At 38.5% G+C, this 25331-nt stretch overlaps 1 protein-coding gene and 1 long non-coding RNA gene across 3 annotated transcripts in view; both read right to left on the bottom strand.

The window, feature by feature from the left end:
• AGBL4 (AGBL carboxypeptidase 4) overlaps positions 1-25331 on the bottom strand; it is a 1536119-nt gene that overhangs the window by 841070 nt on the left and 669718 nt on the right. The gene's annotated exons all lie outside the window — the stretch shown is intronic.
• Positions 21290-25331, bottom strand: part of LOC129036955 (uncharacterized) — a 96931-nt gene continuing 92889 nt past the window's right edge. Inside the window, exon 4 of the long non-coding RNA XR_008502697.1 lies at positions 21290-21433. This is a non-coding gene — a long non-coding RNA (uncharacterized LOC129036955). The remainder of the gene's footprint in view (positions 21434-25331) is intronic.

Here is a 25331-nt window from a genome sequence, read left to right as displayed (position 1 = left end):
AGAAAACACACAGATAAGAAGGTGCTGTGAAGATGAAGGCAGAGATTGAAGCGACCTGCAGTCACAAGCCAAGGAATTCTAGCAGCTACCAGAAGCTGGAAGAGGCAAGGAATGTTTTCTCTCCTAGAGCCTCCAGAGGGAGTAGGACCGTGCTTTTGGCCCAATTATATGGATTTCAGATTTCCGGACTTCAAAACTTTGAGAGAATAGATTTCCATAGTTTTAATCCGCCTAATTTGTGTTAAGTTTTTACAGCAGCCACAGGAAACTAATAGAAGCTTTCATTTTCTATGCTAACTCTGACCAATCACTACTGGTTGCCTGTATCAAAAAGGAATTTTAAATAGTGTCCAGGTCTGCCACAGGACAAGGCATTAGGAGTAGGAACACACAAGTCATATGTTTATTAATCTGTTCCAGGGTAAATAGTGAAAATAAGTTAATGATAGCAAACCTATCTTTATACGTATATTTGGTTTTACTAGCTAAAAAATAATATTTAAAATGCTTTTTGGTCTCATCTCTATTAATTCCCTGCCATGTACCAGCCATACAGATTTTCTATATATTACTCTAAAAATAATTTTCACATGGCATCCTCTGAGTCCTTGCTTATGCTTCCTGTCTAGAATATCCTCTTTTGTATCTAAAGAAAACTATTGTGAAACTGTTTTGACCTCCTGCCCTGACTCCATGATCAATAGAGTTGGTACCTTTCTTAAATTTCCCATATATTTAGAACTACGGGGCATAGAAGTATTAGCCTCTATAATAACTCTGATCATATTCTGTTGAAATGATCTGATTTGCATCTGTTTTCCACCAGAACATGAGTTCCATTGCTGTGTTCAGAACCTACTTCACTACTCAGTACACAGAAAGAACTAAATTATGGGACTTTTGACAAGCAATTACCCTCACCAGGTTCTTTCCTCCCTTGTTCTCCTCCTTCTCTCATCTCCTTTTCCAAATTAGTTCCTCCTACCCATGCTTGAGACCTCAGCTCAAATATTTTCCTTCTCAAGTGCCCCCTCCCTGAAGCAGCTTCCTCCCTCCAAGAGGGAACATGCCTCCTTATATATATTTGTTGACACTATGTACCTCTCCTTTGTAGCACTTAACAGAATTCAAAATCCTAAATTTATTTGTATACTTTTTGGATAAATTTCTCTGCCCCCTCTAGACTGGTAGCTCATTAAGGGCAGTGTTATGGGCTGAATTATATCCCCCAAAATTCATATAATAAAGTCCTAATCCCCAGTATCTCAGAACGTGGCTATATTTAGAAAAAGGGCCTTAAAGAGGTAATTAAAATAAAATAAGGTCATATAGATGGGCTGTAGTCCAATATGACTGGTGTTCTTATAAGAAAATATTAGGACACAGATATGCATGTGCACAGAGAAAAGACCACATGAAGACTGGGAGAAGACAGCCATCTACAAGCCAGGGAGGGAGGCCTCAGAAAATATCAACACTGCTGACACATTGGTCTCAAGATTTCTAGCCTCCAGAATGGTGAGAAAATAAACTTTCATCATTTATGCCACCCTGTCTGTAATATTTTGTTATAGCAGTTCTGGCAAAGTAATACAGACAGGAAACATTTGTTTTGTTTACTGATATATGTCCACCCTGTGTCACAGTGTTTGGCAATACTTAGATGGAAGTATTTCAATTAAAATACTTCAATGAATATTTGTTGAATAAATGAATGAAATGTTTGCTGAGTTAAATGTACTGAAAGAGGTGGGGTGGTTGTTTTTGTTTTAATTGTGGACAATTGAAGGTATCACAAACAACTGAACTTTCTTTTATTAGTTTTGGGGGAACAAGAGGTGTTTGGTTACATGAATGTTCTTTAATGGTGATTTCTGAGATTTTGATGCACCCATCACCCGAGCAGTGTACACTGCACCCAATGTGTAGTCTTCTATCACTCACTCCCCTCCTAACCTTCCCCCCAACTCCCCAGAGTCCATTATATCATTCTTATACCTTTGTGTCTTCACAGGACCAGGACAGGACTCTTTCTGCTGCTTCTTCTACTTTTATATTTCACTCAACTCTCTAAATTTATTTCAGCTTTAGGTAAGGGTAAATCCTTCTCCCATTATCTGGATTTTCAGGTTCCCCAGTAAGGATGTCTGTTCAAAGGTAGACTTTCCCCCTCTCACACTTTGGGCACTCACAGTTTTTTGGCTGTCTCATGGAGTTTGTAGCAGCAACTTCTTTCAAAGCTGCTTCTTTCAAAGGGTCTGTGCATTCTCTCAGTTTTCCTAGAATGTTCCTGCAGTGGTTCTTGGAGCAAAAGTTCACAATGTGAGTCTTCACATGCTGTTCTGTCCATCTAAGTGGGCACTGCAAGTTCGTCCCGCCTGCTATCCACCATTTTTCCCCCTGAATTTTATAATGAACAACTGAGTGGGGTAAACAATGGCTTAGGACAATGACTTTAGTAACTTAGAACCCAGGTTTTAGCAAGTTCTGCTTTTACCAGTGGTCTGAATGTGGTCTTTTCAGGTTCCAGATGATACACTCCATGGCAGAATTACTTATCAACTTATTACCTCTTTTAGAAATTCTACATTTTTCACTCATAGTGGAAAATGATCAAATATAGGGAGTGTACTCTCTATATATGTATAGTACACATATGTATATATATATGAATAAACCATGGATACAATTTTATGAAATAATAATTAAGCTGACTATTCTAAAGTTTATTCATAGAAAATTACGTCTCAAATATATAAGGTGGGAATGAGATGAGTTTGGTAAGGTCCCATTCCCTATCTTTATTTAAATCATCCAACTCTCAGTTGAGTGCTAGTGATGAAAGGTCTTAGAATTTATACAGATTGTTTTTACTCTCTATAATTATTCCCTCTTATCCACAGAAGTCATGAGTTATGGGTAGAAAAGACATTGGCCTGAGAATCAGTAAATTTTGGTGTCAGTTTTTGCCACTAACTTGTGACTATGTGATTCTGGCCAAGTTATTTCTTCTGCCTGAGCCTCAGTCTTCTCAACTGTAAAATGAGGTATTTATACCAGATGGCCACTATGGTACATTTCATATCTGATATTCTAAGCCACCATGAATCAGCCTAAGCCATCGTGAGTCATGCCCAAATTCCTGCAAAGAGTATTTGTGTTTTTTCATTAAAAGGATCCCTCTGTACTCTTTTTCAATTAACTCCCTCTTGCCTAATTCTTCCCTGCACTTGCTGCCTGCATACCTCTGCATCAAATGTAGTTCCCCTAATTATCCATCCACTGACAAACCTTTAATCCTTTAAGATCCAGCTTAAACCACACCCATTCCAGGAGGTCTTCATTCAACATACTCACAGAACACCGCTTGCATCTCTGCTGAACCATCAGTTAGCCTAATTGGGAAATAGTTATTTATTTACATGCCTATCTCCTCTTCTAAATCAGACTCTCAGAGTGTGGGGACTAACACATTACCTGGCATGCTGAAGATGTTTCATCGTTTTGCCAGTTTGAATAAAGTATTCTCTTAAAATTATTTGCCCACATGAATTGAAGCTTTGTGTGTGTGTGTGTGTGTGTGTGTGTGTGTGTATGTGTGTGTGGAAAGGAACTACTACTAGGATCAGCCTCAGAGAAGAGGAGAAAAACCTCGGCAGTGGCTGCCCTTCATGTGATGGCTGCTTAATCTGCACTGGGGTCCTGGGGCAGAGAATATCAGCTCCCAGCAGTTTTAAAGCCCCCCCACCCCTTCTTCTGGCCTTCCAGGGGGAATAGCAACTAGAGTTCTGGAAGCCATAGGTCTGACAATAGTGGCCAGAGGCAGAAGCCTCCAGCCTCTGGAGACAGTGGCTTGATCTAGGGCTGTTTGACACCCATAGCACCAGGAGCAGAGGAAAATGAAGAAAAATGAGGGCAGATAGAGGAATAATAAAAAGCTAGCATGTATTGACTGCCAACCACACATCAAGAAAAGCTGAGCACTTTAGACATGTTATTGCTAATCCTCATAACTTATCAATAGGACCCATAATAATTGTCCTTATTTTACAGATGAGGCTAAGAAAAGTTAAGAAAATGTCACATAGTAGTAGCAGCAGATGGAGTTGGGATTCAAACCTAGGTTAGGCTGGTCTTTTCTCTGTAATACTGCCTCTATCTTTAGCACCCTATGACTTTCCTTTCCCAAATACATCATCCCTTCATCTAGGTGACTGTGTCTCATTTCTGAAGAATCTGCATTCAAACTAGTTTAAGTATTATCCCTTTATAGGATGTTTACATTAAAGATAGAAAAATTTTCAAGACACAGAATAATCTTATATAAAGTCATAGGGGTATATCAAAACCACCTCTGACCTGTAAGGTCTGGGTTTTAGTCCCAGCTCTGCTCTAGTCCGTCTCTGCTGTTAAAACACTGTATGTCCTTGGGCAATTAAAGTTTCAGTTTCTTCATCAGTAAAATAAGGGGTAGCACTATGTGATATCTAAAAGCCCTTATATCTCTGGCATCTAAGGCATTTAATCAGACTTTTGTGGGTTCCTCAATACTATGTATAACATAATTTCTATAAACTTATTAAAGATGACCCATTCCTATATTGGGGGTGGCCTCCACTAGAGAGTCCAGAAGGCAATGAATGGATAATTACAATTATTGTGATTAATAAACATAATTATTATTCACTCTGTACTTATACATGATCCACAGTGCAGGGAAGACTGAACCCTGGAAAAGGATTAATGGGAAAGAGATCCCATTGATATGAACAGGAGGCAGGGAAATACTGAGTAGAAGAGGGCAGTTCCCTGGTAAAGGCCCCACCCTCAAGCCTGGAAACCCATGGCCCTAAATGAGAAAAGGCATTCCTGTTTCATGCCCAATGTTGCCTTTTGGCCCACCACAACCCCCTTTCCTGTACCCATACAAACCCCAAACCCCAGGCTCCATGAGCAGAAGAGCGGCAGGCGGCAGAGCAGCACAGCAGAGAAGGAGAGAAGAGAAGGAGCATCTAAACGTCGAGAGGACTTCAGCTGAGGACAGTCAGAGAGGAGATTGGCCATGGGACAGCTGAACTCCAGGGAAAGATCATCTTCCCACTCCATCCCCTTTCCAGCTCCCCATTCATCCTGCTGAGAGCCACCTCCATCACTCAGTAAAATCCCCACATTCATAATCCTTCAAGTCTGACTGACCTGATTCTTCCTGGATGCAGAACAAAGACCCAGGTACTAAGAGGGCAGGGTGTAAAAGGCTGTCACCCTGACTGTCCACTGAGCTGGTTTAACACTTAGCTATCTGTGGATGGCAACCGCTAAAAGAACATTAATTGTAACACACCCCTAGATGCTACCATGCGGCTGGAGCCTAAAAGTGCTCACTCCGGCTTTTGTACCTGCCCATCTGTGGGCTCCCCATCCAGTAAGGGGTTTGAGCAAGCAGTGTCTGAATAAATGAGCCACAACATTGTCACACATCCCATGAGGGAGTTAGGGAACTCTCCTGTTCCACAGTGATGAATAATTAGTTTTCATCTTAATCTTTAATCAACATTTAACCGTTGATCACTGTTGCCTTTATTGAAAGGTTTTCTCATTTGGCTTCATGTCATTATACTCTCCAGCTTCCCTCTTAACTCATTGCTCACTCTTTGTCAGTGATATTTGTTGGGTCCTCCTTCTCTTTCAGACTTTTAAATGCTAGAGAACCCCTCAGGCTCTTGCCTCATCCCTTTCTTCTTCTCTATCTACACTTGCTTTCTAAGAGATCTTATCCATTCTCTTGAATTTAAATATCATCTCCATGCTAATGACTCCCAAAAATACAGTAAAACCTCATGTAACATCTCTGATAGGTTCTTTGAAACTGTGACTTTAAGCAAAATGATTGATTATGATGTATAATTAAGCCAATTTTACCACAGGCTAGTTGATATAAATAAGAGTTAAATTCTAGATGTTTCTGGTCACAAAAACATAAGCTTCTAAATAATGACTCAAAATACTTCTAATGTTAAACATTGAAACAAATATGAACTATACAAGCATTTAAGAAACATTAATTTTAAAAAGACAATTATTTACTAGCTTATTCCAGTTCAGGGTAGTATGTAGCTGGAGCCTATCCCAGCATTTCAGGGTATAAGGTGGAAACCAACCCTGGGCAGGACACCATTCCATTGCAGGGCACACACACAGCCACACTCACACAGGGATAATTCAGACATGAAAATTAACCTTATGTGTACATCTTTGGGATGAGGAAGGAACCGGAATACCCAGAGAAAAACCATGCAGACATGGGGAGAAAATGCAAACTCCACACAGACAGTGGCCCTAGCCAGGAATCAACTTTTCAAAGTCAACTTTTTAATAAAAACAACACATATTTCAAGCACTCAATCCAACTACTTAATTGAAATTTCATCTTAGATGTTTAACAGGTATGTCAAATTCATCACATACAAAATTCACCTCATAATCCCCACCTCCCAATTCTAGTATTATAAATATTAGCAAATGGAAACATCATTTACCAAGACATTTACCAAGGCCAAAACCAGGGCATCATCCTTAATTACTCTCTTTCCCTCACTCATTAAATTCAATCCATCACAAGTTCTTCTGACTCTGCCTAACAATTCTGGTCAAAGTCACCATCATTTCTCACATGAACTACTGTACAAACCTAACTGCTCTCCTTGATTCCATATGTGTCCCCAATCCCCCCAACATGAAAATGTGTATCAAAACATGTCGCTCCCTTGCCCATTAGCTTCCCATCAAACACAGACTAAAATCCAAACCCCTTAGTAGAGCCTACAAGGCTCTATGGTATCTGACCTATCTCTCTGACTTCATTTTCTGTTCTCTGACCCATTCAATTCATTCCAGCATAATACTTTTTTGCTATTCTTCAAAGACATTAAATTTTTTCAGCCTTAGGACCTTTGTAGTTGCTATGCCCTTCACTTAGAAAACACTTTCCACAGATCTTTGCATGCTATTCTAATTTGCATGTCACTTCCTCAGAAAGCAAAGACCAATGAGTATGTAGCATGTCATTCTCAAAATGAAGCAGGTACCAATTAGTGATGAATTCGCCTTCCCAGTACTGCCCAGAAAGTTCAACCTGAGAGACAATCGTAGTGTGCACTCCCTCCTCAAAAAGCCAATTCTTTCTTAGGGGAGAGTCTTTACTACAGTGAAGAAATAGGGTCCTGGTCTCCCTGGGTATGCTTCCTACATATTTGGAAATATAAAAAAATTTAGTCTCATATTTTGATTCTATAAAAGAGAACATAAAAACAGACATTGTGAGTCAACTACGAAGATCCTTCCAAAGTACTCCCCCAAAATTAGGATCCTGGGGGGAACAGAGGAATCCTATATTATATCACTATGTTTCAGAAAACCAAGATTTTTCTATGGATTAATTTGAATTTCTTCCCCATTCATCATGAGTTCTTTTTGTAAAAAGGAAGAGAACTTACTTTCTAACTCCTGCCTTGATGGATGTTCTGATAAACGACAGACACAGACACCTTCACATGCCTTCAAATGTTCCAAGAGACTATTAATCCAATAAACTAGATGCCCTGAAAACAAGTGACTGATTAGCTATGCTGATTTGTAGATGTGTTTCCTAAAGCAGATGAATGTTATTTTCAGGCAAGCAACTGCCTCTTCTATCACCTTACATTTTTCAAATACCCCCTCCTCACCATCTCAAAATGTTGAAAAATAAGACACTATCAGCACAGCAAACAGTGCCAAGAATTTCTTTTATGGCTTTATTTCCATTTACGTTGCAAATGTAAACTCAGAGCAAAGTGACCTTGGTTATCAAAAATAAGAAGGCAACATCAGGATTGATGGGCCCCACTATTAGTATTTCATTCTGACAGGCAGGAAAGAAGTATGTTAGTGCTGAAGATTTGTTGAGCTGTGGTTCTCAATGCAGGCAAAATGGGAAATGCCTTCCTATGGAGGTCATTTCCATTTAAACAAAAGGAGCTTTGTTGATACCTGGCAGTTACCTAAATAGAATAACCACTTCCTAACCAAGAGCTTTAAACTCAAATCTTAAAAACAAACTTCACCTGATTGACTTCAAAGCCACATGCCCAGTAGGTTTTCAACCACCCCAAATTGGTGTCTCTGACATGGAATGATGAACAGCAACTCCAACAAGAAATGTTGTAGAGACTTTCCCTGAGTAGATGTCCTGATCAGGATAACTGAGCACAAGAACCAACTTACAAAATGCAGGGAATGACACTTTGTCCTAATGGGCAAAGGTGGCATATAAAGTCACTGAGGGCAAAAGAGTTAGGGCTGGGCCAACAAAGAAGACTTGTTGCCTTTCTTTATCTGTCAGGCTGTTTCCCTCCCTCCTGCTTCTCTGCTTCCTCCTGCAGATGCTCATTCTGTGTACTCATCTTGCTATTAGTTGATAGCCAACATCTTCACATTGAGACTATTCCTTGATGGTAAGCTATTAAGGGTAGCTTATCCTAACCCTACTTCCTCAGTCCCTGTACATACTGAGATGAATTATCTGCAACTTACATCCAGACCCAGGCTCTATACCTGGGAGAACCAGACCAAGCAATATTTATCAGGAGATCCACTCTAAGGATGGAAGTAGAGAGGGGCCTGCAATGGGCTCTGCTGTCCTAATCCAATTTGGTAATAAGTAGCATATATATCTGAAAAACAAAGGTACTAGAGTAAGAATATTCAACCTCTATTAAAGGGTTCCTATATTCCAGGCTCTGTGAATTTTTCTTCTCAACTATACTAGGAGGCAGGCATTATAATCCCCGTTTTACTGAAGGAAAAACTGAGGATTACTAATGGCAAGGAATTTGCACTGAGGTCACAGAACCAATAAATGGATGACCACTCCAAGCCTCAGTCTATTCGTCTGTAAACAGGAAATAACTTCTTTAGAGTATTCGTGAAAAATAAGGAGAAACAGTACTTGGCACTCAGTAGAAGTCCTGCTTACCTGTGCAAACTCCTATCTTTCTACTTCCTCCACGTCATTCATACAGCATTACACTCAAGTGTGTTATTTCTTACTGGGACACGTGCTTCACTTGATTCCTTGTCTGAATTCTAAACATCCTCTAGGTCCCACGTCCATGTCTTTAGGCTCATCTCTCTCACCCATCCTCCCTAGTCTTCATTGTCCACTCCACCACAATTAGTACTCCAATTATGGCAGGCCAGGTTTCCATTAGCAACCAGAGTAGCCAGTTTCCACTAACCCTTTACTATAATTCTGATGAATGTATAAATTAAACATTAAAGAATTACAGAAACTGGTGCCTGAGTATGAGGGCTGGAATGCAAAAACCAACCCATTAAGGCCCCACCTGGGTTTTATCAGACCCTAAAATCTAATCAAATAATAAAAGCATTCTTACACATACACCTCGTACCAGACCCCAATTAAGATTCGGAAACTTTCTAAGACTCTAGATAAAGTTTTCCAGATCCCAGACCCTAGTTAAATATTAGATATAGATTGAATGAAACACTCCTGCTCATGGGTACACTCCCATATGTAGGCATGGAGCTTAAAATGTATATAAGCACCAGAAAAAAAAAAGTTACTTTGAGTTGGTCTGGTGAGTAACTCCAACCTTCTCCCTGAAACCAGTTACAGAAATAAACTCCCTTCTTTCCTAGTCTGTCTGCATCTTATTATTGGACAGTGAGAACAAGCAGCCAGACCTTATTTGTCTGGGAACACCACTATTCCAAAAGAAATAACCATCCTTTGCTTGAACACTTTTACTAACAAGAAATCATTTTCCTATGAAACAGTTCATTTGATTATTGGTTAGCACTGAACATTTAGAAAAAAAATGTTTATTATACATAAGCGAGAACTGGTGCAAAGATTTAATTACAAGGATAATCACTGTTCCTAATTGGAAACTTCAGTGTCTGACATAGGAAGCTTATTACATAAATTATGAAACATCTTTTCAATGGAAAATAATAGAGCTCTTAAAAATGAAGATGAAGAACCACATTTATTGACATGGAAAGATATTCATTGATCTATTGATATTTGAAAAAATCAAGTTTCAAAGCCTACTGCAGTTTATATGGGTCTTCCATTTATAATAATAGTCCCCATATTATAGTTTTGCATATATCTGTCTTCATCTCAAGAGGAAATGTACTTTGAGAACAAGGTCTTGTTTTATTACTTATGTATTAATTTCAACAGGCCTGCAGTGAGCACCATGTGTGCATACATACATTAAAAGCTGGAGGCTCAGGCAAATTGGACACTTTGGTCTATCAGTGTCTACTGCAGTTTTAGGCACAAAATAGCTTTAGCATGTATGAGTTAAATTACATTGAATTACACTGGAATGGATTGAATTAGATTACAAGGATTTCTGTAATTTTGGCTACTGAATAGGATTTAGTAGAAAGCAAAGAAAACTGCATTGGAATAAAAAGATTAAGCCATAAATAGCAGCTCAGACACTTATCAGCTGTTTACTTTCAAACCTTAGGTGCTTCATTTATGAAATGAAAATACTACTGTTTACCTCACAAGTCTGAGGTAATAGTTTAATATAATTAAGTGTGTAAAAGTTACTCACACAATCTCTGACATATAGCATATGTTCAATAAATGGTTTCCAAAAAAACAAAAATGCAAAAAGCAAAGTAAATAAAACAAACAACAACAAAAACACTGAAACTGAAGTCCTAGCTTGTATCAGGGGCTATGCTTGATGTTAGAAACACAGAGATTGAATTATCTTCCCAGCCAATCAAAAGTTGACCTCATGCTCTTCCAGAGATCAGTCTGTCTCCACTGCGTGCATGGAGAACACTGTAGACAAAAGCTGGCAGCAAAGTTGACAAATATCATATTGTGATCACAGGACTGATCCAGTGCTTACTTTACCCAGTCCAGCTCAGAAAGTGAAATAAAGCTTTTTTACCCCGAGAAAGGGCCATGTACCCACAGGCTCTGACTTCCATGCCCTCATTTTACTCACTGTCACATATTACTGGTATGCTGAAGGTAACCAACTATCCTGGTTCGCCCAGAACCGGTATCCTGGGACACAGTACTTCACAATTAAAATCAGGACAGTCTCAGGCAGATGAAGAGGTGGTTAGTGACCCTTGATATGCTGATGGCTCCCAAGACAGCCTGGTGAGTGTCCACATGCACCACGTCTTTGAGGTGCAGATGACAGTAGAGGTTGTCTACAGGACTGGCTGATATCAGCCACTTGGATTAAGTTATGGATCATCTTTCCACCAAGAAGATTTTTCTCCAAAGCCCGTAGCTTTTTCTGGTGCTTTGGTCTGAAATAATCATCAGTTTTTAGATCATTCCATAAAGATCCTAGCAGAGTGGAAAACCACATAGGCTCTGAAGTCAGAGAGCCCTATTTTAGAATATCCTTTCTGCTATTAACTAGCTTATGACTTATAACTGGAAAAGATATAATTTCTTCAAGCCTCAGTTTCCTTATCTGTAAAACAATCTCATATGCCAGTCATAAGAATTAAATGAGCTAATAAACATAAAACATGTAGCAGAATAATAAATTCAAATGAATTCTGTGTATCTAATAATTCATTCTCCACTGAAGTTCACAATTTTCTAGTCATTATAATTTTTAGTAACAATGATTATGAAAAAACCTGGTGAATTTAATTAAAAATCCTAAGCACCTGATATTTCTGAGAAAAGCAAACTGTTGCTCTTTTATTGCAACAGGTTTCTAAAAGGCAGCATGTAAGTGTCCATATATACACAAATGAACAAGACGACAACTACCAACTAATTTCTAAATGTACTCAGGACAGCTTAGTAGGTACCTTCCAATTTAGAGGAAAGCCCACTTCTCTATTATATTTCAATAATTATTATAGCTCTATGCAACATGAACATAGGTATTATTTTTAAAAAGCAAGAAATACATATAGAACAAATACTGGGAGAAAACGAGTCCGCATGTTATTGTGGTTGTATTTTTTTTTAATTTTTATTTTTTTTGAGATGGAGTTGCTCTGTCGCCCAGGCTGGAGTATAGTGGCACAACCTCTGCATTCCAGGTTCAAGCGATTCTCCTGTCTCTGCTTCCCAAATAGCTGGGATTACAGGCACCTGCCACCACACTTGGCTAATTTTTTGTATTTTTAGTACAGACAGGGTTTCACCGTGTTGGCCAGGCTGCTCTCGAACTCCTGATCTCAGGTGATCTGTCCACCTCAGCCTCACAAAGGGCTGGGGTTACAGGCTTGAGCCACCGTGCCTGTGTATTCAAATACACTGTGTATTTGAATAGCGGTTGCTTCACCTTCTCAGTGGATTTTCTTAATATTCTAAAATAAGCATGAATATTTCTTAATATTCTAAAATAAACATTTATTGCAATGATATTTAAAAAGCTTTTAATTTTCAAAGTCGCTTTGACAGCCATCATCATTCCTAACTGATTTCTATTTAGCCCTCTATCCTCATCTCTCATTCCTCTATCACAGAACCAGACACAGAATTAAGAAGTACTTTATTTATTTATTTATGTAGCCCAGGCTGGAATGCAGTGGCACGATCTGGCTCACTGCAACCTCCGCCTCCTGGTTCAAGCAATTCTTGTGCCTCATCCTCTGGAGTAGCTGGGACTACAGGTGTCCGCTATCATGCCCATCTAATTTTTTTGCATTTTAGTATGGACACAGTTTCACCATGTTGTCCAGGGTGGCCTCAAACTCCTGAGCTCAGGCAATCCACCCGCCTCGGCCTCCCAAAGTGCTGGCATTACAGGCATGAGCCACCGTGCCTGGCCAATAAGTACTTAAAAAAATACTTTTTAGATTATAAAGCACTTTCAAATGTGCTAAATCATTTAAAGTTTAAAAACCCTTTAACAAAGATATAGTCTTTCTATTCATTCGCCATTTTTCACTGTCTCCCTACAAACACACACACACACACACACGCACACACGCGCATTACTTAATCTCTTCTGTGTTCCTTTAGCTAATTGTATCCAGTCTCATGGATCATGATAACTAAAGTTTACCTCCATCCCTGGCCTCTCCCATTGAGCCCCAGATTCCCATATTCAACTGTTTAATCAATATCTGTAATTGAATGTATAATAGGTATCTCAAATCTATATCAAAACAGATCTCTTTGATTTCCTCTGTGAAATTTGTTTCTTCTCCATTTCCTCACATTAATCAGTAGATGCCACCTTCCTTCCACTTGGATGCTAAGGACAAAAAAACAATAGTCAACCTTGATTTTTCCCATTTGACATCTCCCGCATCCAGTCTATCACCAGTACTATGATCTCATATGAATGTTGTTGTAATCTGGATTTCAGTGATTTCTATGTAGGAAGTGCTCATATAGCAACCCTCTTATGTGACCCAGATGTGGGTTTCATCTGGAAAACACTACAGAGAACCCCACACAACTAGTAGAAATTGCAGATGATTCTCCCTACCTTCAGGAATGACTACAACCAGCCTCTCAAATTTATAATGCAGAAGCAAGAAATAAGCATCAGTATCTATGTTCCCATATATTTCCAAGCTCTTGTATGTGTCAAACTTTTCAAAGAATCCAACTATACACTCCAGTCTCGGCAACAGAGCAAGACCCTATCTCAAAAAAAAAAAAAAAAAAAAAAAAAAGAGAGAGAATCTAACTACTCTCTGACTGATGAGAGTCTGAGAAGGACTGAAAACTTCCTAGAACTCGGCAAACTTCAGCCCAGGGAGTAAGAAACCAGTCTTCTCTTTGTGCAAACACCCACACTCTCCCTCTCAGAGGTCGTTTAGGACCCACCTCACTTGACTAGGATCTTTTCCCAGGCCAACAATTTCAATGACTCTGCTTTGAATTTCTAGTCTTCTCTTTACATAGTATGAAATTATATGATTGGGTAAAGATCTCAGCACCAGGTCAATCTCCATATGCAGGTCCCAAAGGAATGTATCCAGTAATGATCTTTAGAATGTGGGTGTATCAACTGCATATGGGCTCACCTTTGGAATCTTAAGTGAAATTCTGAGACAAGAGAAAATGTCTTCTCAACATTAATTGTAGGATAATCAAGTCTGAAGATAGAGGCAGATAATGAAACAAATTTTGGACATACTGAATTTGAGGTGTCTGGGACTGTTTCCAGTTTATTTGTCTAGACATCCAGCAGCTGCATATAAGGGTCAGCAGCTGCATATAAGAGTCAAGTTCCCCTGGATGGAGACAGAGATGGAGATGAAAGCCATTAGCATATAGATGGTATATATGACCCATGAGAGTAGGAAAAGAATATGAAGCGAGAAGACTAAAGACAAGCTTTGATAAACACCATAATTTAAAGACTTGTTAACACCAAAAAAGTGACAAAGATAGGTTTGAGGAAAAGAAAAATTAAATATGGCACTCATATCTTCATTTCTGAAGAGGTATATATTACTGTCTGTTCTCTTCATAAAGCAGATTCTTACTGATGTCACATGGGCCTTGTCTAATGAGGACCCCAAAAGTACATAGGGTTTGCTGGCCTAGAGAGCCCAGCTGATATTATTTAAAATTCTACTGTGTTCTTCATTCAGCAGAGACAGTGTGTCATTTCCATATTTGTAACAAGCATTAATGATACTTGCACAGATGACAAATGTCTTCTCTGGTGAAAAATTAATGCACCACAATATTTTCCCTACCTGGGGTTAATGAACATGTCAGATGCTGAAAATGAGTTGTTTAAAACTAAATTAATATAATCTATATTTAGAAGATTGCCACTGGGGGGGGTGGGGTTACGGGTGTATGTGAGTCGATATATTTGAAGTTCTCTTTACCTTGAGTCTTAATTTTCACAAGGCCTTAAAAATACTAACTTGCTCAGTAGTCTCACATAAAGAAGAAACAGTTCATCACATTCTCTACAATGTTGGATAGAACCCTCCTGAACAATTATTCTCATTTATTCATTCATTCAGTGAGTAAACAAATATATAGAGCACTCATTATGTACCAGGCACTCTGCTATGTACTAGGGATAAAGAGATGAATAAGACATGATCCTTGCCCTCAAAGAGCTCATAACTATACATAAAAAATATAACATTGCAATTAACTGTAGTGATGCTTGGGAAAAACACAGGGGGGCTGTGGATATAAAGAGATAGACTCCCTAATCCACCTGGAATCTTTTCTGGAGGCTGTGATGCCTCAGACTGAATTCTCAATGACAAGTCAATCTGTGTCAGATTCAGTAAGCGGGAAGAAATTACTGTAGGCAGAGAACAGAGTTGTGCAAAGGCAGAGAGGTAGGAGATGATAAGGCCGTTTGGGAAACTGAGTGCCTATAATATTGTATAATGAATTAATTAATGGGAGACCATTCATATGTAAAAAGGACTCTATTTAAAAATGCATTTAGTGTATATGCTTAATGCTTGTCCATATAGTGTAGTATAGGGTTAAGGGACATATTATGACTCAGGCAGACCTGCACTCCAATTCCAGCTAAACCTCTAGACTACATTGGAAATATCGGATGAGGTCCCATAATCTCTCTAATCCTCAATTATTTAATCTATAACACAGAAATATTTACTGTATTATTTATAGAGTACTATGCGCCAACAAGCACTTTAATTATCTAATTTAATCTTCAAAACCACCATGTGAGTACTTTTTTTTTTTTTTTGAGACATTGTCTCTCATTGTTGCCCAGGCTGGAGTGCAGTAGCAAGATCTCAGCTTGCTGCAACCTCTGCCTCCCAGGTTCAAGCGATTCTCATGCCTCAGCCTCCCAAGTAGCTAGGCCTACAGACATGTACCACCACACCTGGCTAATTTTTTTATTTTTGGTAGAGACGGAGTTTTTGCCATGTTGGCCAGGCTGGTCTTGAACTCCTGGCCTCAAGTGATCCGCCCACCTCGGCCTCCCAAAGTGCTGGGATTAAAGGCGTGAGCCACCATGCCGGGCCCATGTGGGTACTTTTACTTAACTTGCTTTACAATGAAGAGCTAAGGCAGATAAATTAAGTAATTGCCAAGCTCAAACAGATGGTGAGTAATGAAGGAGGAATCCAACCCAGTAACCTGACACCATCCCCTGCATTTTCAACCACTATACTGAACCTATTGTATAAGATGGTTGTAAGTTCATGCATGTGAAATGGTTAGCACCTGTTCCTGGCATCTAGTCTATACAAATGATAAGTATAAATAGTCCTACTCCATTATTACTATTTTAATATGAGAGATAACAATTATTGTTAGTAATTATTATTATCCTGTGGTTGTTATATAGATCAAATGAGAGAGGAGACTTGGAGCACATATAAAACTGTAAACTAATAAGCAAACACAAAGATTTATTTTTCTAACATTATCTTCGAGATAGCAGGCCATGGCTTAGAGACATTAAAGAAACGGCATGAGTTTTGGGATCAGACAATACTGAGTTTGAAATAAATCTCTACCATTTAATAGTATGTGGATTTCCACAAATCAGTTCGAACTTCTAGGCCTCATCTGAACCATGGAAACAATAGTAATAATAATAAGAACAACAATAACAACATATACCACTTAGTGTTATTTTATGGAGTCAATGAGAAAACGTCTATAAAGAACCCATTATAATACCTGGCATAGATAGGATAGCTGTTCAAACAATAGAAGCTATGTATTTATTATTATAAATAATAATTTATAATAATTCTGTTTCACAGAAGGGCTAAATTATAATGATAATAATGATAATATTATAATGATAATGACTTATTATTATCACTATAATTTAGCCCTTCTGTGAAACAGAAGTATTAACTCTTTGAATACAAATACTTGTTTGTTTTTCCTAGATATTCCTGTGGGTGATAATTATGATTTTTCAATATCTTGTGCCACTACCCTCTATTTCAATTCCTTGATACAACTTTTTCAACTCTGCTTGTCTTTGTTTTCCATTTTTTCACCAGCACAGAGAGGGTGCAAGAAAGAATAAAAGTTGGCCTCAGAAAGATCTGGAGTTGAATTCTAGCTCTGTTACTTACTAGGTAGTAGACAATTAGAAAGTTACTGAACCTCTTTGAATCCCTGTCTGTGAAATGAACATGTTAAAAACCTACAAGACTGTAAAAGAGCACTGAATAAGGTAACAAAAAAAGTACCAAGAAAAGGCATATTTTAGCAGCTGGAAGGAAAGACACAGATTTTTAAGGATTCAAGGTCCCCTTTGTTTCCCATGCTTAGGATTCTCCTACATCCCTACTTCCTTCTCCAGCAGCAATGATAATTCAACTCAACTTTCAATGCTTAAGAAAAATATCATTGCCTCTAGGCGATTTCCCCCCATCCTTCAAAAAAAAAAAGATGGATGCCTGTCTCCTCTAGGACCTTAAATCCAGAGATTACGTCTGTCTTGATCATTGCTATATCCTTAGGTCCAACAGCAATGCTAGAAGCTCAAAAATATTTCATTGATGAATGGATGACAGAATGGTGAATGAATGAATGAATGATTAATTGTTTTTCCTCTTCCTATCCACTATTGTACCTAGCACAATGCCTTCAAAAAGGTGGCTATTTAAAATGAGATGTCTATAAGAAGGAGAAAAAAAATCATCCCTCCATTTTGACAGATCAAGTAATAATTTTTTCCACCATAAGAGAGTCTAAACAGCACAATTACAAAAATCTTAGGGGTGTAGGAGTTATAACCATCATAAATTATACTTTTTATTCCCTTTGAGAAATCCTCCTGATTTATTACATTTACTTAGAAATTGTCATAGCTTTTTCTGAGACACTTATCTGTACCCTCCAATATTCACTCCATCAAACGAGTGAGGTGGTGGTGTGGTGAGAGCAGACATTTTGGAGTACTAACATCCCAAATGAGTTCCCATGCTTAGGAGTCTTGAAACATTAGACACCTATGTCATCCATATCTAGGCTCAACTTGACCTCTTTCTTCTTGCTGCTTTTCAAATTTGCTAGATAATAGAGTCTTGCCAAAGTTTTCTAGACTTAGAAAGGTCTTCCTTTGGCTACAGCTGATGCAGAATTTTTGCTGGAACAGGAAGACTCAGCTATAACAAAAAGAAGGCTAGAGGCAGGAGGCTCTGAGAGAAAACTGACATTCTACTTTGAATGGCAGAGGCAAGACAAGCTAGGTGAGGCATAGACATAGACATTTATACCTTTCTGAATGCTAGGCTTTGGCATGCATGATAACTTGCAATTTCCCCACCTGACAACTGGAAGCTGCCTAGCTCCAGCACAAAACAGGATGGATAATGACTAATGAAACAAACAAACAAAGAAACAAACAAAAAGCAGTGCATGTCACTGGCTGATATAGTGATACAGCTTGGATTTGTCCCCTCCAAATCTCATGTTGAAATGTGATCTCTAATGTTGGAAGAAACTGGTGGGAGGTATTTGGATCATGGGGGTAGACCCTTTATGAATGGCTTGGCATCCTTCCCATGGTAATAAGTGATTTATCATGCTATTACTTCATGTGAGATCTAAATGTTAAAAAGATCCTGGCACTTCCTCGCCTGTCTCTTGCTCCCTCACTCTTCATGTGATCCACTGGCTACTCTTGCCATCTGCCATAAGTGTAAGCTTCCTGAGGTCCTGAGCAGAAGTACATGTTTGTGCTATGCTTCTTGTATAGCTTGCAAAACTGTGAGTCAAGTAAACCTTTTTGCTTTATAAATTACTCAGCCTCAGGTATTCCTTTATAGCAACACAAAGTAGACTAATACACTGGGTGAAAGAACCAGGCTTGGACAGGAGCAGAACTTGTTCCAAAGATCCACTATCGTGTGCAAGCCAAAGTCTTCCCTGGTCAATCAATGAATTGTACTGACATGATCCTAGATGTATGGGTTCTTAGGACAGAGGAAGAAAAAAATGTTTTTCTCTTTCTTTTTCTTTCTTTCTTTCTTTTTTTTTCTTTTATTATTATTATTATTATTATTATTATACTTTAGGTTTTATGGTACATGTGCGCAATGTGCAGGTAAGTTACATATGTATACATGTTTCTTTCCTTCCTTCCTTCCTTCCTTCCTTCCTTCCTTCCTTCCTTTTCTCTCTCTCTCTCTTTCTCTCTTTCTTTCCCTCTCTCTCTTCTCTCTCTCTCTCTTTTATTTTTTGAGACATGGTCTCCCTCTATTTCCTAGGCTGGAGTGCAGTGGCATAATCTTGGCTCACTGAAGCCTCAATCTCCTGGGCTCAAGCAATCTTCCTGCCTCAGCCTCCTGTGTAGCTGGGACTATAGGCTCTCACCACCATGTCCAGCTAATTCCTGTATTTTTAGTAGAGATGGGATCTCACTATGTTGCCTAGGCTGGTCTTGAACTCCGCGGCTCAAGTGATCCTCCTGGGTCACCTTCCCAAAATGCTGGGATTATAGGCGTGAGCCACTGTGCCCAGCCCCAGTTCAGTATTTCATTGCCTTCACAAAGTTCTTCCAGTTCATACACTAATAATTAACTACTACCTTCTACACTCTGTATCTCTCTGAATACAACTCTCCCACTTTGTCTTGTATAACAGTTATTTAGATATTTAAATATTTTGTTCACCCATTAAACTGAGAACTCTTTGTGAGCAAAAACCGTACTTCATTCATTTCTATTCTCCTATCACTTAACTCATGGCCTGGTATGTGGTATATGACCAACAGATGCTTAATAAATTAAGTAGAGCTGGTATCTCCAAGAGGAGTAACCCCAAAACATGCCTGCGATAATTCAGGCAGGGATTTGCCCCTATAATTTAAAACAATGGGTTTTCTGCCCAAGCTAAGTCCTAAGAATGAGCAGAGGACTCACTAATAAAATGCTAGAAAATAGGCCATAATATTGGAACTGAGAAAAACAGGAATATTTTTAAAGAAACAATTCTGGAAGAAGAAGGTAAATAGGTTAACATAGAGGGCAAAACAAAGGGCAATAGTACAAAACAATTCAAAATAAATTTGTTATGGCTTTTATATGTACATATTACTATCCTCATTTTATGGAGAAAAAATTGAGATTTGGAAAAGTTATATAATTATTCAAAGTTCCCAGGAAGAAAAACAGGTAGATCTGGGATTTATACTCAATTCTGTCTGACTCCAAAGTCCAGGATAAGACACTATTAAAAAAATAGCTCCAGGAATCTTTTTAGAGGAGGAGAAAATACTCCAGAACCATTTTTCTTTTTTTTTAATTAATTAATTCATTTATTATTATTATACTTTAGGTTTTAGGGTACATGTGCACAATGTGCAGGTTAGTTACATATGTATACATGCGCCATGCTGGTGCGCTGGACCCACTAACTCGTCATCTAGCATTAGGTATATCTCCCAATGCTATCCCTCCCCCCTCCCCCTACCCCACAACAGTCCCCAGAGTATGATGTTCCCCTTCCTGTGTCCATGTGTTCTCATTGTTCAATTCCCCCCTATGAGTGAGAATATGCGGTGTTTGGTTTTTTGTTCTTGCGATAGTTTACTGAGAATGATGATTTCCAATTTCATCCATGTCCCTACAAAGGACATGAACTCATCATTTTTTATGGCTGCATAGTATTCCATGGTGTATATGTGCCACATTTTCTTAATCCAGTCTATCATTGTTGGACATTTGGGTTGGTTCCAAGTCTTTGCTATTGTGAATAATGCCACAATAAACATACATGTGCATGTGTCTTTATAGCAGCATGATTTATAGTCCTTTGGGTATATATCCAGTAATGGGATGGCTGGGTCAAATGGAATTTCTAGTTCTAGATCCCTGAGGAATTGCCACACTGACTTCCACAAGGGTTGAACTAGTTTACAGTCCCACCAACAGTGTAAAAGTGTTCCTATTTCCATTTTTCTTTTACAGGTTTATACCACATTTTTAAGGGTAGCCTCTCATGATGACAAGTGGCCCAGTATATGGTATTGGGTCAAAGCTTCCCCAAACTTTGCCTCAGTTCAGATTGTGTTTTGAACTGAAGGCATGCTTTTTAATTTATTTATACTATACATAAAATCATATTATGTTTCTCAATCAAAATCATAAAATAACATCAACAACTATCTGATATTGAGTACACTATGAATCAGGCACTGTGCAACTCCCTTTAGATGTATTAACTAATTTTAAAAATAATCTTGACATGTTCCAATATTTTCCAGGGTAGTAGTGGGCCTGAGTCAAATTGGTAGTTTCCCTGTTAATACCCTATCACTTCAAAAGTTTTAGGTTTCACACATGTATTTATTCATGCTTTTTTCTTTGAAAAAAAATTACTGAGCTCAGATAATGCTTCTATAGCTGAAGCCAGTTGTCCTACTTTTTCAGATTCTACTTCTACTCTTCAGCTTCATTCCTACTCTTCAGAATCCTAAAAAAAAAAAAAAAAAAAAAAAAAAAACCTTGGTTGTAATCAGGGGCATTTGATGCTTTCTCCACTGACTTGGCTCCAGGATATATTCACCTGTACCATCTCCATCCATAATCTCCTGCCTCAGAAATGCTCCTAGACTTGCTTCTCACTGGTCCCTTTCCAAAGCCCCTCATTTAGCACTCAGGAGACATTCCTTGAGTGACCACTCTGTCAATGCACAGGAGAGGATACACCTATAATCTGGAATGTAAGACTGAGTCAAATGTAGTGCTCTCAAAGAATTTAGTCAAGTAGGAATCATCCTTGACCCTTCTTTTCTTTTTTACCTTCATTGTTTACATCTTAACATCCCCACCAGCCACTAGATTTCCTATATATTGCTTATACCCAAACACCTAGTTCTATACTCACTGCCACTAGCACAAAACAGGCTACATCACTAACCTCCTTCCTAAACCTTCAGTAATCACTTTCATTCTTTATGCTAAAGTCAGAACGGTCTTTCTAAATCTTTTAGTTGACCATGTCATACCTATAGTTAAACCTATCCAGTAGCTTCCCAGTAACTATAAGATCAAGTCTACACTTCTCGATAAAATGTTACAGCAAAGGCAATTCTATTTCCGTCTATTTCTATTGCGTTACCTTTGAACAACCTCTCTCTTTCCCTCCAAAACACTCTTTTCTTCAGTGTTATCAAATTACTTGCATTTTCTTACATGAACTATGCTCTCTCATGCCTCTGGACCTTTGCATAGTCTATTTCCATGGCCTGGAAAACTACATTCATTTGTAAAACAATTTCTGAAGAACTGCTTTTGCTTAGGGCATGTGAGAATAATGATATGATTCAGACATGATACCTGCCCTTAAGAAGCTTGTCAGTGGGTAGAAGCATATGGGGGAAAGTTCCAAGTGTCCTCTACCCTGATTCCTATACATGGCTCATTGTGTCCTGCATATCCAGTTATTGAAAGTGCCATTTATCCTTTCCCATGACACTACTGCCTGTCAACTGGATAAATGAATAAAACTGCTCATGGGATGTGATTTCTGAGAAGTGATGATTTTTTTTTTCTAAAGGCCACCTTTACTAACCTTGAAAGATTGCTTTAAAAGTCATGGTGCCCTTTGATGACTTCCTGTAGGACAAAGGAACCCAGAGCTTATCTGCATGTAGACATTCTATAAATACATAATGACTCTTAGGACAAGAAGGAAATGGAAATGCATTTCCTTTTTGGACATTTCCAGCAAAACCAAAGAAGCAAAATGGCCTCATCTTAATGAAAGAGACTGCTCTTGGGAATGTGTTTCAGGGAAGGTTACAGAAGCAATATTTGAAGAAATATGGACAAAGCACAATTCATCATTTCTTCACAGGAAAGTGATTATCAGAAGAAAGGTAGCTTCAAGGCCAGTTCTATCCTGCTTCACAAAAGATTCCATATACAATTCAAGAAAAGATAAAAAAGAATGCCACTCAATTAGGCTATTTCACGCAAGGCCTTCTCTGCCTTTCTCGGACACAGTCTGACCTTTCTTACTTCTGATGACATTGCCTCTCTCCTTAGCCCATGCCCTTACACTGTCCAGGAAAAGAAATGTCTCCCAAGATCCCACTCTCACTCCCCAGAAGAGCTAGCTTTCTAAAACCGAAATCTGTGTTATTTATTTGATTCCTTCAGCAATGTCTTCCTATATATTGTATGAAAAGATTAAGAGTCTCAGCATGGCATTTTAAATCCCTCTACATCTTAACTCCACCTACCTCTGCAGCTCCCTTCTTGCTGCAAACTCTAGTACACCACTATTTGGTGCTCCTGTATCCACCATTTCATACCTTTATGCCTTGGTGCTATTGCCTCAGTCTGGAATACATTTATTCCCTTTTCATGTTAGTTGTTCACTGACCTTCCAGATCTATTTTCTACTCCTCTCAGCCTGCTTGTCTCCTGGGAGGCTGGGAGGCTGACCTCTACTGATGACATCACTGAAGAAAGGATAGGACCCCCTATCCTTTCTTCTCTTCCTATTTAGATTTGGCCAACGAAAAGCACTGGTGGGAGATTGGAGAGCAGGAAAAGAAAGAGGTAGGACACTACCCTCACAAGGGCCACATAAAAGAGTTGTTACAGTTCTTCCAAGACTCTAGTAATAGCTTCCTCCCCTTATCCCTTCAGTATTTGGGGTGGAAACAGCTTTTACTACTGCCAGTCCCTGGATGCCCCTTCATCCCTGATGATTCTCTTAAATCTGAACTAATATTTGTAAACATTTCTCTTTATTAAACCCTATTCAGTTACTTTTTTGGTATGATATATGTTTTCTGTTGACTCTGATGACAAACCTTCCTCACCTAACTAATCTCTCAATCTTTAAGATCATTTTAGAGGGAATTTCCCCAGAAATCTCCATGGCTAGCCTACAGAGTTAATTGTTGTCCCAGATCCCTACTTGTATTGTTATCACATACTTACCACATTGGATTTTAATTGTCATGATAAAACATAGATTCCCTTAGAGCAAGGACCTTGCCCATATTGTTTATGCTGTTTACCCAGCAATTAGAATGGTGCCCAGAATATTTTAAGTGTTCAATAAATGTTTGATGAATGTTTACTTGAAAGTAATAAGTAAGTCTATATTATCTCTACATCCTCTGCATCTGGTGAAGAGAAGGTAACTCATATATACTACTTGAATTCAACTTTTCTTAAAAGAAAATGAAGTAAAAATTTCAGGAGTAGGTATGAGAGAGGAAAAGTAAAAGAAAACTTTTGTTGGTAAGTGAATATAAAACAGTTAAATATCATATGAACACCTACTTTCCCCCATTTTGAAGGAGATGGGGCTAAAATAAAGGAAGCATTTAGAAATGAGAGTGACACAAAACTATAAGACTAGAAAAATCAGGACAGTAATTATGTACTATGTGTCTTCTATGTTCCAAGCTCTGCATTAGTGGCATTGAAATAATTCTTATCTCTTTTAATTCTTCCATCAACCTACTGAAGCTGATATTATTACATTACCAAAGAGAAAATTACTTTCAAAAATGTTAAGTAACTTATTCATGGACACCCAGCTAGTAAGTGGCAAAGAAAAGATTAAAATCTATGACTGTCTGGCTTTAAGTATAGTGCTCTTTTGCTTTTAACACAGGGAGGAATCTTCACATGTCATTCCCTGCTACCTTCAAACTGTTAAGAACCGTGAAGAGTCTGATATTTTATCCTACATGCAAGCTAGCAAAATAACCTCCTATAGTTTCATGGATACTAGAAGAAGACACAAGACTCCTGGGTCACAAAAGACTTATAGCAATAGCAGTAGGTAGAATGTCAGCTTTTATATTGGTTTTCCTGAGCCCCAAATACTAAGAAGCAATGCAAAGAGGGCCAGGCTATACTTGCACACAGCATGAATTTCATTACTGGTGAGAATCCTGAGCTAAAATAATTCAAATGTTTTAAACTGGATGTAAGCACACCTGTACCTGGCTCCAGAGGGATATAGTATTCTCTCTTCCAGGAATGATCACTCTACAAACACCCTGAAAAGACAGTCTGAAACAAAGGCAATCAGTTCCATGCTTGTGAGACATACAAAAATGTAAGATATGTACATCTTACATGTCTTGTCTCCCAACACAAACTTCCTGTCTGGCCCTGATGGAGAATTTCACGACAACATTGAAACAAATGTAAGGCCCTTCTGAGTGTGAGGATTTTTGAATTGTACAAGTAACATACATGAAGATACTCCATCCATGAATAAGACCTTAAAAAGAAAAAATGTTGCAGGATGGTGGGTTGGGGAGTACAGGATTTTATGTTTCACAAAAAGAGTTCAACTACCAGCCTGGCCACATATTTTCTTTGTGATCTGGGGA

Source organism: Pongo pygmaeus, chromosome 1 (assembly GCF_028885625.2).
Source record: "Pongo pygmaeus isolate AG05252 chromosome 1, NHGRI_mPonPyg2-v2.0_pri, whole genome shotgun sequence".
NCBI classification, from domain to species: domain Eukaryota; kingdom Metazoa; phylum Chordata; class Mammalia; order Primates; family Hominidae; genus Pongo; species Pongo pygmaeus.
The sequence above is the reverse complement of the archived record's forward strand: the minus strand, read 5'-3'. Positions and strand labels throughout refer to the sequence as shown.